Genomic DNA, 11,689 nt, shown 5'->3' with positions numbered 1-11,689 from the left:
AAATTGCTCCGATATGTTGAATAGATTATTTGGTATTACTTTTTTTAAAGTGTTTTTTCTTCATTGTTGATTGTCTGTTATCTTTATGATTTTTTATACAAAACCTAAGAGTTGACATATTTTTCTCAAATATCTTTATTCCAAATGATCATAGTCAAGTAGATTTTACTTAATTTCCTACTTTTGTCTATAAATTCTAGTTAAGTAAATTCATTTTAATATATTTTTTAGTTATTGATTTTTGTGTGATAGGAATCCTTATATTAGAGGGAGAGTTTAAGTGCTTATACTTTTTAATAGATCAGTCAAATTATATATCAAGTTCACTAAGTAAGCTTATCTTTAGATTTGGTATAGTAAATTACAGCCTTTAATTTAATTTAATTTAACTTAACTTAATTTATGTTGTTTTGTCCGTTTGTATAATTAAGATTGTATGGTGTTGCTATAAACTTAAATATATATAATTTATAACTAAGATTCATTCGAAAATTAAATTAAAATAGAATTTTGTGAAACAAATTATTTTTAATAGATTTTTTGCAGAAATATGCTTTAATGCTTTATAGTTTAATGTGTAGTATCTAATATTTTGGCGAATCCTTTCATAATTTTTTAAGAACTTTAAAGATAGAAGACAATACAAGTATATAATTATCTAATTCTTTGCAAGTATACCAAGTAATGCTGCAAAAACAATCACTCTTTGTTATTGCAAACTTCCGTCTGTTTTCACCCTATATAGAAAGCATATTATGTAGGCATCAAGGTCCTATTTTATGCATAAAATGCAAGTTTAGACTCTTTAGAGAAAAAAGGAATAGAAAATGATCTGGTACAGACTTTGATGTAATTTTGTATGGCTAATATAAAAAAGTTATACTAAAAAATTTTATTATCAATCTTTTAACACTATAAGTCAAAGAAATTAATTTAAATGTTCTTGCTACTTATGTTTAACCTTCCGAGTGTCTCAGAATTAACTTTGCGCCTAGTGTATTTAGGATCTGATAGATGCTGTGTTCTTTCCCTTAAAACAGATTAAAACAGATTAAAAAAGTAAAAAAGCAACATAAAGTTTTTAATCATATTTACCGGCAGGATCTAACTAAAATTCAAGAATATCTATATTTCGATGGCCTCCGAAAAATGCCGATTTATGCAAAATGTTAGGATAATAAGCAAAAACTGTATCTTACCTCTTTATTTCTTTCCTGGTGTTTTTAAAATTTATTTCTTTGCATCGATTTAATATGCCAACTGTTTGTATTTTTCAAGCGAGAAAAATTTAAACAAGTGAAGATCAATAATACAATATCGAAGAAAACAGAAGTAGTTACAGAATAAAGGATATGGTTTTTTAGGACAAGGGTTACTGCATTCGGATATGACAAGGCTCTTAACTAGTGATTCTGCGCCGCCGCATTTATGGTACCATAGTCATGCAGCTGTATACGTAGGGTGGTGTTACTTAATAAATTCTTGTATCAAGTTTTTATTTCGACCATTACCGTATTATTAATAATAGCGCGAAAGCTTTATTCAGGTTGGCTTAGGGAGATAATCGTTTTCAAATTTTTCTCGTTCGGCCGCCCGACATGTTTAGTCGCGCAAAGTCGTACACACAACACTAACCACTGTTTTTACTTGTTTCAAGAATTCTAAAACAAACTAATTTTATCTAAGTAAACTACTAATACTCTGATTCTTAGCTATGCCACAATTTATATACTTAAAAAATTATTTTCCCTCCATCGAATGGGTTTATACTTTGAAAATTATATCCTAGCTAAAATTACTCCGGTATTTAATGATAAACATAAATTATTTATTTATTTAAGTATCTTAACATTCATAACATAAGGATTTAGAATGACTATCACAACAATGTTTAAGGTACAATTTTACACTTTTTTTTAGTTTTCTTATCAAAAGTGCTGGAACATAAGCTACATCTCTTTCTTAATAAAACATTAAGTTACTTGGTAGGTTCTAATATGGTATATAATAGAATAAATTTCTTTAAAAAGGTACTCACTAGAGAAAATGCTTATTTTTCCAAAAATTTGGAATGATATATCTTTTCTATTTAACTCTTTATTATAAAAATAAAATCTATGAATGAGACAAATGTTAATAATATTATAAATTATTGCCATTTGTTATCGCTTGGTGTACCTTTTAACATTACTACTTGCAATTGTTCCGATCAACAGCGTCATCGTCATCGATACCATTGGTATCTTATTAGACGACTTCTTGTTTCTTTTTCGCATAATTTTCTGATATTTTAGCACTTGTTGACGAGTTCACAAATAGGATAACTGCTTCTGCTTTTTTATCTTAAGAGATAAGCTTAGTTTTTATTATTAATGGAAAAGGGGTGTTAAAAGCGTCATATTTCCGATTTGGCTCAAAAACTTGAATAACTTATTGTTTTTTCTAAGGTAATAGTTTGTATCAAATTTAAAACTAAACTAAGCAATGTGTTAGCAAGTGTAATATAGTTGAAATAGTTATTACATAATATGTTCCTTACTTTTCATATATGTAATCAGATAAAGAACTCTTATCACCAATGCACTTAGATCGTGTCTCACAAACTTTACAACAAATATATTGATGTATTATTAACATAATTAGTCATTGGATCAATAAGCAAGAAAATTTAATGTCATATACCACAGATTTTAGAAGGTATTTATTGCTTCATGGGGCATTTGCTTCAAAAAAAGCAACTACCTGTTTATCAACTGTGAATTTTATAAATCTACGTGAAATTGTATCAATTTGCGAAATATATCCCTTCCCTTATTTTTAGCCCAATAAAATTTTTTATGAACTCTAATTTGGATTCAAAGGGGATTAAACTACACAAAAATACAAAAATCTACAGTAAATTTATCGTATAATACCTCTTTATATTTATCCTGGTAATGAAAATATCAAAATTCGTTGGTATAAGAAAAAACAGTTTCAAAAAATTCTCCCTCAAAAAATATTGTAAAGCGATCCTTAATTTCAGGAATTCTAGAATTTTCGTATGCAGTTTATGCTAGGAGATTTTTAATAAATTTTTACTTTGCATGCCCTAGTCGAATCGGCTGTTCAGGGGATCCATACAGCATTATTCTTATCAATGTATAAATTTTTTATCCTCGCTTAGTTCAGTAGAATATGACTTTGAGGCTATTTTAAAAATAGCCTCATGAATAGTGTCGCCAATTTCGCTAAAAGCTGATCTATTTTAACCAACAGATCCATTTTTTTTTAAAAGCTATTGATGATGATTTTTTAATGTCGTGTGAAATCGGTAAACATCGGAATTAACAAATTTTGCTATTATCGTCTTATTCTGTTGATAGATTTTCTTGTATTTATCAAATAGTTCTATATTAATATTTGACATTATTAAAAAAACACGGCACCCTTTATAAAAAATGTGCTTGGGTATTTATTATATTTATTTTTTAAATAAAATAGTGAAATAACTATATTATAATAATGTTAAACTAAGTATTAATTATAAGAAAAATTAAAATGAGTTTCAGACCAATATAATAGTTTTAAGTGCTATAATTTATTGTTTAAAAGTTGATCTGGGACCCATTTAAGAATCTCTGGCAAGTAGTGCGTTTGCGTACGGAGTTACAGAGATTCTTAAATGGGTCCCATAAAAAAGTATAAAAATGAACTATAATTTACAAATTAAATTGCTTTTTAAATTCAAATTATCTGCAACTGACTGCCTGAGGTACTTGGAATAGCTACATATAGTAGTTTTTGAATGTGTAGTAATTTTTGTGAGTTTCTCAGATTTTGAAAACCAGCTTATGAAGAATATGAATAATGAGCCAGTTTAATCAATTTGATTGACCTTTATTTTAGAGACACAAAATGTCTTTTTAATATGGATACTTTTTGTTCTGCATACCTTTGTTGAGCACCTTAAGTTTTGTTCGATGAATAGAAAATATTACATTATCGTAATAAGAACAGATATTTAGTTTTTTTTTCAATATTCCATTTCCTATCAAATAATCTAGGGATTCTTCTTTGTAAGAAAATATATTTGCAAAGTTTTTTCATAGGAGTTAGCATTATTATTTAAATAAACAACAACAAACAAGTCCACCGTCTTCACGTATACGTATAATATTCTATGAAAAATTTTATTATACAGTAAAATTAATAAGTAATGTAAATAGTTACTTACTTTAAATATTATATAATCAATTCTTAAATATGAATTCTTTCCTGGCTTTTATAAATGTGAATAAAACTCTTTTTTAATAGGGTCCCACTGCATATTTATTGGCGAATTTCGTTAATAAGCGCGCTCAGTGCGGTGTTGCGTTTGCTATGCAAAAATAAGTTAAATCTAATGTAATATGAGCCATATATTGATAATATTATAATTTAATTCAATCCGTTTTCAACCGGTATAATCTCGAGACTAATATCAAGTATTTTTAATTGTAATATGTGTGATAATTAATGCAAATAACATTCATAAAATTTCAGTTTATTTTCATACTTTTATAAATTTCTAATTTCATTTTGAATTCGAAATTACTTTATTATTACTTAAACTCATCAAAACATATCTGTTTTAATATTTCCGTAGAATTTGATGTCAATTAAATATCTTTTGGAACTCTAAAATCAAAAATATTCGATTCTCTATGTAGTTTTCACGACTCGGAACGATTGGTGGCTGAATAAGGCAAATTTGGAAAACGATGTCCTTCCTAAGCCAACCTGAGTAGAGCTTCCATGCCACCGTCAATATTGCGGTGACAAGAGAACTGAGAGCTTGGTGTAGGGGTTTGTTAAGGTGCCCCATCTCTACACGTGTCGAGAGTAGGTTACCATAAATGCAGCGGCGCAATTGCTTAAATCGAAAAAATGGTCAACATTTAAATTCATTACCTCTAAATTTATATATATATAAACTATATAAATTATTTTGTATTTCATTTTCTAATTTTTTCAATTGTACTATTTAATTCAATTAGTTACCTTCCAGGCTTGAAAACTACGGGATACAGCACTTTTTTTATATTGTTCCTCTAAAAGTCATTTTTTCTTAAATAATGACAAAGCATCAATAAGTTTATGTGATTGAGATTTAAAAAATATCATTTTGAATTCAACTCAGACATATTCCACATTTATAAAAGTAAGCAAAGTAATGTAATTGATAAAAGGTCAAAATTCTTCAAGAGCTCATCGCTGAGTCTAAATTTTTGACAAATAGGTTGACTAAAAGAAATAAATAAAAGAATATAATTTTTTTTAAAACCAGCATAGGCAGATAACTCAAAAATAAAATATGATATATAGTAAGAAGGCCTTGATGGTTGGATTTTTTGAAGATACTATTAAGCGATTTTAAATAATCTTCTTTATGTTTTTAGAAGGATATTAGAAAATGCATAATTCTTCTTTTGTTCTTTCCCGCATTTTTTCTATACGAATAGAAAAAACTTAAAAATATCTTGAAAGTTTCATCTGCAATTATAACAATTGAATTTCCTCAATATATAATATTATTTTGGATTTCACACCAAAATCATCAATGCATCAACTTCTTAAAATTCTTAAATAATTCCACAATGAAGGATTTTCTTGACTAATGTTTACGAAGAAAGTTTACACTTGGAACTTTTGACGATTAATTCATGCTATATAGTCATATAGTCATTTGGAAATCTAGATGAGCATAACTTTGAAGACATACCATATTTTAAAGAAGGGAGAGAAAAATTGTTAAAACCTAATAATGATCGGACTCATGGCCGAAGAAGGCAGTGCAATTATGTATAGAGAACTGTATGTGGCGATTCGACCACGATATCCAGATTATTCATCAGTTTTAAGTGTCATAAATCGTCGTTATTGAAAGAGAGATGCTTATCAGATATGGTATTTTCTTTTATTAATCGTTCCTCTCATTGCACCAAATCCTTATAATCATATATTTGTGATGCAACGAAATTCAAAACCGCTTATCGTCATGAATGAATGGATATATATATTAGTGTATACCAGAACAGCATGTGACTGAAAATAATTTTGTGAGAAACAACGTATGTTTGAGGTATTACATTCATAATTATGCTAAAAAAAGCGGACTCGGGATACTAGTGCAAATTGACGAGAGTCAAATTGTTAAGAAAAATTCCCACACATTTAATGAGTTTGCGATTATAGAATATATGAGGATTGTTGGATGAGTAGTTGATAATAAATAATTTGTCATTTTTTCTAACTGACACAAAGATCAAGCGATATTAGAACGAATTATTCTTCAATAATTCATAGTGATGGAACGAATTATTCTTCAATAATTCATACTGATGGTACGAATTATTCTTCAATAATTCATACTGATACTAGGCGAGGTTACGAAAACATGGAAAATATTGGATATCTTTATGAATAAAGTAGTCATTAATAAATTAAAAATCTCGATTTGTTTAAAAAAAAAGGAGAATTGAAAGTTTATAGAGATTTAAAACAAAATACCTAAGTGTAACCCACAAGGAAAAAGACATTGTTTCGTCCCATATTTTTAAATCTACTTTAAAAAGTAGTCATAAAAGTAACGTTTTCTTTTTAATAAGTAACAAAATAAAAAATGCCTAATTTTTTTAATGCTAAAATGTCTGTTTTTAGTCTTTACATTTTTAATATAGTTCGTTCGATTTCTTATACGAAAGTTACCGAGAGAGTTTAGAAAAATAGAAATTTTAGGTGATATTCGACTGCAATGATTTTGACACATTTTGATAAATTAGCCTTTTATTTATTATCAGAAGTTCTGAATTTTGAGCTGAGCTGGAAGCAACAGAATAAAGTTTTTAAGTTGAATGCGAACTTTCCTTTTCATTATTTTAATTTTTGCATTCAATAAAATTTAAGAAAGGCAATTAGTTAAATGATCACAAAGTTAATAATATCAATTAAAGAATTTTTTGAAAAGAACGTACATAGTTTTTCGTGGGTAATTTCGATTTTGACACCTAATATCAAATAATATATCATATCTGAATATTACCATTATATTTAAAATAAAAATAATTCTTTAAGAAATATCATTTTTAGAAAAGCTCTATTTTATTTCAACAATATGAATTTCAAACTTTAAAAGAGTGTCGTCGCTATTCACTTCACGCACATGCGTCATTTGGTAACGAATTTAGTTGTCTACAAAAATCGAACTTACCCTACCATACTACATCCAAGTTTACGTTTGAATGCTTAATGATCCAATAAAAAAACATTCAAAATTTGAGAGAAGAAAAGCAACTTCTAAGAAGTAAAGTTAACAAGCAAATTTTTAGGTATAATTAAAAAAAGAGGATAAAATGACTAAAATAATATACAAATATAATATTACGTCTAAGTTTTTTATAGAAAATAGAGTATGATCTTTTAATAGAGTGTTAAAGATTTATTTTGAGCTTTATTAGTAACCTAGTTAAAATTTGAAAGATTCAAAATCATTATCTAATGTTATATAACGACCTTAAAAAATATATAAATAGAAATATTATAAATAGAAATTTATATAAATGACATCATGATATCTTCGGCAATGTTCGTTTTTTGTATAGTGTAAAATTAAAATGGACGATGTTTGTGAAGAAAAGTCAGAAATTCCGTTAAATAATATCAAAAATAAAATGCGTCGCCAAGCATTGTATTTAAAATTAAAACAAAAGAAGATTGCTGAAAAATCTAAACGGCGTAAACGCAAATCAAATAATCCAGAAAATGAAGAATCTGTATATAACTACTGTTATATGAAAATCTACTTTAATCTAAAAAAAAAATTATGTAGATTGTTATTAAACAAAAAACAATAGAAAAATATGAGAGAATATGACGAAGGACAGTTTGTTCCCCCAACTGCGGAGAATGACGATGATGCTCCTCTAAAATTTGATGATGAGTTTGTAGATTATTTTGAAAATAGTGTTGTACCAAAGGTAGCTGTATCTATCTCATCAGACAAGAGACCATCAAAAGTATATAAAAAGTTTTAAATTGTTATATTTATTGATTAGTTGTTGTATGAATTGGCTGAAGAAGTATGTGACATTATTCCTAATGCTACACTTATTAAAAAAAGAGGGATGCCTGGTTAAAACATTTTGTAAATTTTTACACAATGAAGGATTTACTGATATGATTATATTTGGAGAAGATAAAAAACAACCAAGTAACGAATTTTTTTATTATTTTTAAAGCTCATTATTTTAAGAACATTTTATTATTCACCATTAGAGAACTTAATTATACTTTTTCCTGTTAGATGATTGAATATAGTTTAAATATGAAAATAATTTATAAATAAACTCATGTGTTATTATTTAAAAATAAATTTTTTTAATTATATTAAACTAGATGATATAACATTAATAGGAAGGTGCATTTTTTCTTAATATATTGATTGATTGATTGAGAATATTATATTAGAATTCACTGCACTTTAATGAGCATCTGTATGATGGTATTTTATGGAATAATGATGAATTTCAGATGGTTTGGTGCGTAAAATAACAATTTAATGACTCAGTTGTAACTTATTTTCCACTTTTTGAAGAATTAGATAGTGCTAAAATTTCGAAACGTAGTTTTGATTTTTTTTGATATTATATAAATTTTATTTCCTTTAAGAGAATTCGTTGAAAAATTTCTCGCACATTACCACGGATATAAATGTAATTAGAGAGTTGATAGGCATATTTGAGACTTTAAATTTTTTAAGAGGCACAGTAGTTGATTTAAGAATTATTATTTTCTTAGATATGGCTATTGATTGATAAAAAGTATTCATTAATATATTTTTTAAAATATCAAAGTTTATGAAATTACTGAATAGTTGATTATGCCTGGAGGATGTATAGATATAATTTTTTACATAGATAATATTCGAGAAAATTTATATTTTCTTGATGAATAAGCTTCTATTGATGCTGACTGGCTACTCTGGAGAAAGATCTATGATTATTAAAGTAATCGGAGAGATATGTTTGATATAAAAGGTATTTTAAGAGGAATTTTAAGCTAGGTATAAAAATTCACCCATAACATAACAACTATTCTAAATGATAATTTTATAAAAGTGACTTGTTATATTTTTTTGAATAATATCAAGATTATTCTGCCAGATACTTGGCTATAAATATGCCTTTTATTTTTTGAGTTGCCAAAAGTATATATCAGTCGAATTAAAATTTTTGGCATGTGTCGTTATCATAGAATCTTATTAACTAACAAAACGTTGTTGATTTTTTTAATTTATAAAAATATAGAATAGTTAAAATTTATAAGCCTTTATTAATAAAGTGTACTAAATAAAAATTCAAAAGTTGTTATTTATAGGCATTGTATTATATCTTATGTGCTTTAAAGTAGCACATAAGTAATGTTATACATTTTTTATAAAAATGAACATATCATGTATATCTTAAATGACAAAAGTTTCTATTTTCTGGGAGCTCATGAATTATCTATATCTATATGACCAAAACTATATGTTAATAATGTTTGAATGACAAAAACTTCTATACTCACACAGCAATATATCGCAAGTCATTTATTTAGTTGAGAATTATTTGATTATTAGTAACAAATTAAGCTGCATGTTTATTAATAAATTTAATAGCCGATTCGAATCGTCACTACTCTTTGATTGGCATATTATCTAACAATACTTAAGTTCATTTGAGGGTACATTAATGAATTATTTATGAGGTACCATAATTGAGACTTACATAAGAGAAAGTATAGAAGAGGCTTTTTTATAGAAACTTGCAAAGCTTTCATTGCAGCTTAAAAACACCTAGTGTTATGCGCTGATTAATAATTTTTTGTTATTAGATAGGATGATACTCTCTCATTTATCAAATGGTGGATTGACTGCTATGTTCAAACTTTCATCATTAAAACTTCCTAATGAAATACAAAATCATGGAGTAAAGACTATTCATAAACCTGAATTGATTCTCAACAACTTCACCACCCATCTTGGTCATCGTGTTGGAACAATGTTTGCTGTTCTGTTTCCTCATGTACCTAAATTTGAAGGAAGACAAGCAGCTACTTTCCACAATCAAAGAGACTTTATTTTCTTTCGTTATCATCGGTATACTTGTATAAAGTAAGTTTTTTAGATTATATAAATTTTTTAGGTATATGTTTGAGGGGGAAAAACGGGTTGGTTTGCAAGAATTAGGTCCACAATTTACACTCAAATTAAAATGGTTACAAAAAGGTTTTTTTAACAATTCTGATAATGCCGATTATGAGTGGTTCTTAAAAGTAACTAAATTAAAATATTTTTTTTTATTATTTATATTTTAGCGTCATAAAATGGAAACATCTAGGAAAAAGTTCTTTTTGTAGTGTGTAGGATTTTTTTGTTGTATATTTTTAAAATGTCATTTTATATGTTGCTATTATTCTCAGTATAAACTAATTGAACGAATTATATTCATTTTATTAAACAACTTCAAATCAATATTTTAGAATATCTAATAAACCTCATTAAATTTAAATTTAGTTGATTTCGATGTATAAACTGTTTGTCTTCAAACTTAACTAATCTTAGTCAAAAACTATAATAACTTATCATTAAGATTCTTATTTAAATTGACTTTACTAAACGCCGCGCTAAATTAATGAACGAATTGGAACTTCATATTGCACGATTTGTTTATTGCTACATAAAACGAAGAGGATTTATAGTTATACGTTAGTGACGTATTTAGAGTATTTTTAAAGTATTGCCATTGCCAGTTGACTAGGGTTCCCATCTAAAGCTTATTTAGTTTAGATATTGAAATCTTGCATATCACAGCATTGTCAAGATATAATAAGTCTATATCAAAGTCCAAAACTATTTACTCAAAACTTATTCTTTTAAATTATACGAATATTTATTTAATTACCGACTTGGTTTTCTAATATTTAAATGATTATTGTTTAAACGGCTGTCTTCGGAGGGCTTATGTTAGGATTATTATTATTTTGATAAAGAATAGGAGTTTATTTTGTTTTTACAAAATAAAGTTTGTGGTTATGTATTTATTCAATATTATTTATTTATAGTTATTCTTTTCAATGACTTAATCTAAAGTTTGGCTAATTAAATTGTAAATATTTTGATAACGTTACAAACTTCTTACGTTATACTTTCTCATATATCTCGGTCAATTAGTATAAAAAGAAAATATATTTATTTCGCTCAATCTACTTTTAGTCTTGTTGCGCGTTTGGCGCTTTTAGATTATTATATTATGCTTAAAAAGACAGGTGGCGTATTATAGCAAGTTGTAAATTTTTTTCAGTTACGAGGTCAAGCCCCTAGCGTCACTTATCGGGCTGTGAAATCCAAATTGGCCAGACTTGCTTCATTAAACACTGTAAGTACCTTATGGGAGTATATTATAATTCACACATCAGCTCCGACTTATTATTTTGAGGTAGTGTGACAATTAAAACCACTTAAACATCCTCATTTTTGATGAAAGTTACCCTTGCCCTATCCTTCTATTGGACTTTGGCTTTACATTTATTTACCTCAATGGAGACAAGAATCTACGCACAGTGCATCATCACTCTATTTCACCCTCCTACTACCACCATGAACTATAAATTGTTTTATAGAAACATG

The 11,689-nt window shown here is 27.0% G+C and overlaps 1 pseudogene; it reads left to right on the top strand.

Annotated features, from left to right (window-relative positions):
• Positions 1–7,880: 7,880 nt before the first annotated feature.
• On the top strand, positions 7,881–10,419 carry LOC139225532 (ribosome production factor 1-like; annotated as a pseudogene).
• Positions 10,420–11,689: the final 1,270 nt, after the last annotated feature.

Source organism: Pempheris klunzingeri, unplaced genomic scaffold, assembly GCF_042242105.1.
Source record: "Pempheris klunzingeri isolate RE-2024b unplaced genomic scaffold, fPemKlu1.hap1 Scaffold_354, whole genome shotgun sequence".
Lineage (NCBI taxonomy): Eukaryota > Metazoa > Chordata > Actinopteri > Acropomatiformes > Pempheridae > Pempheris > Pempheris klunzingeri.
The sequence above is the reverse complement of the archived record's forward strand: the minus strand, read 5'-3'. Positions and strand labels throughout refer to the sequence as shown.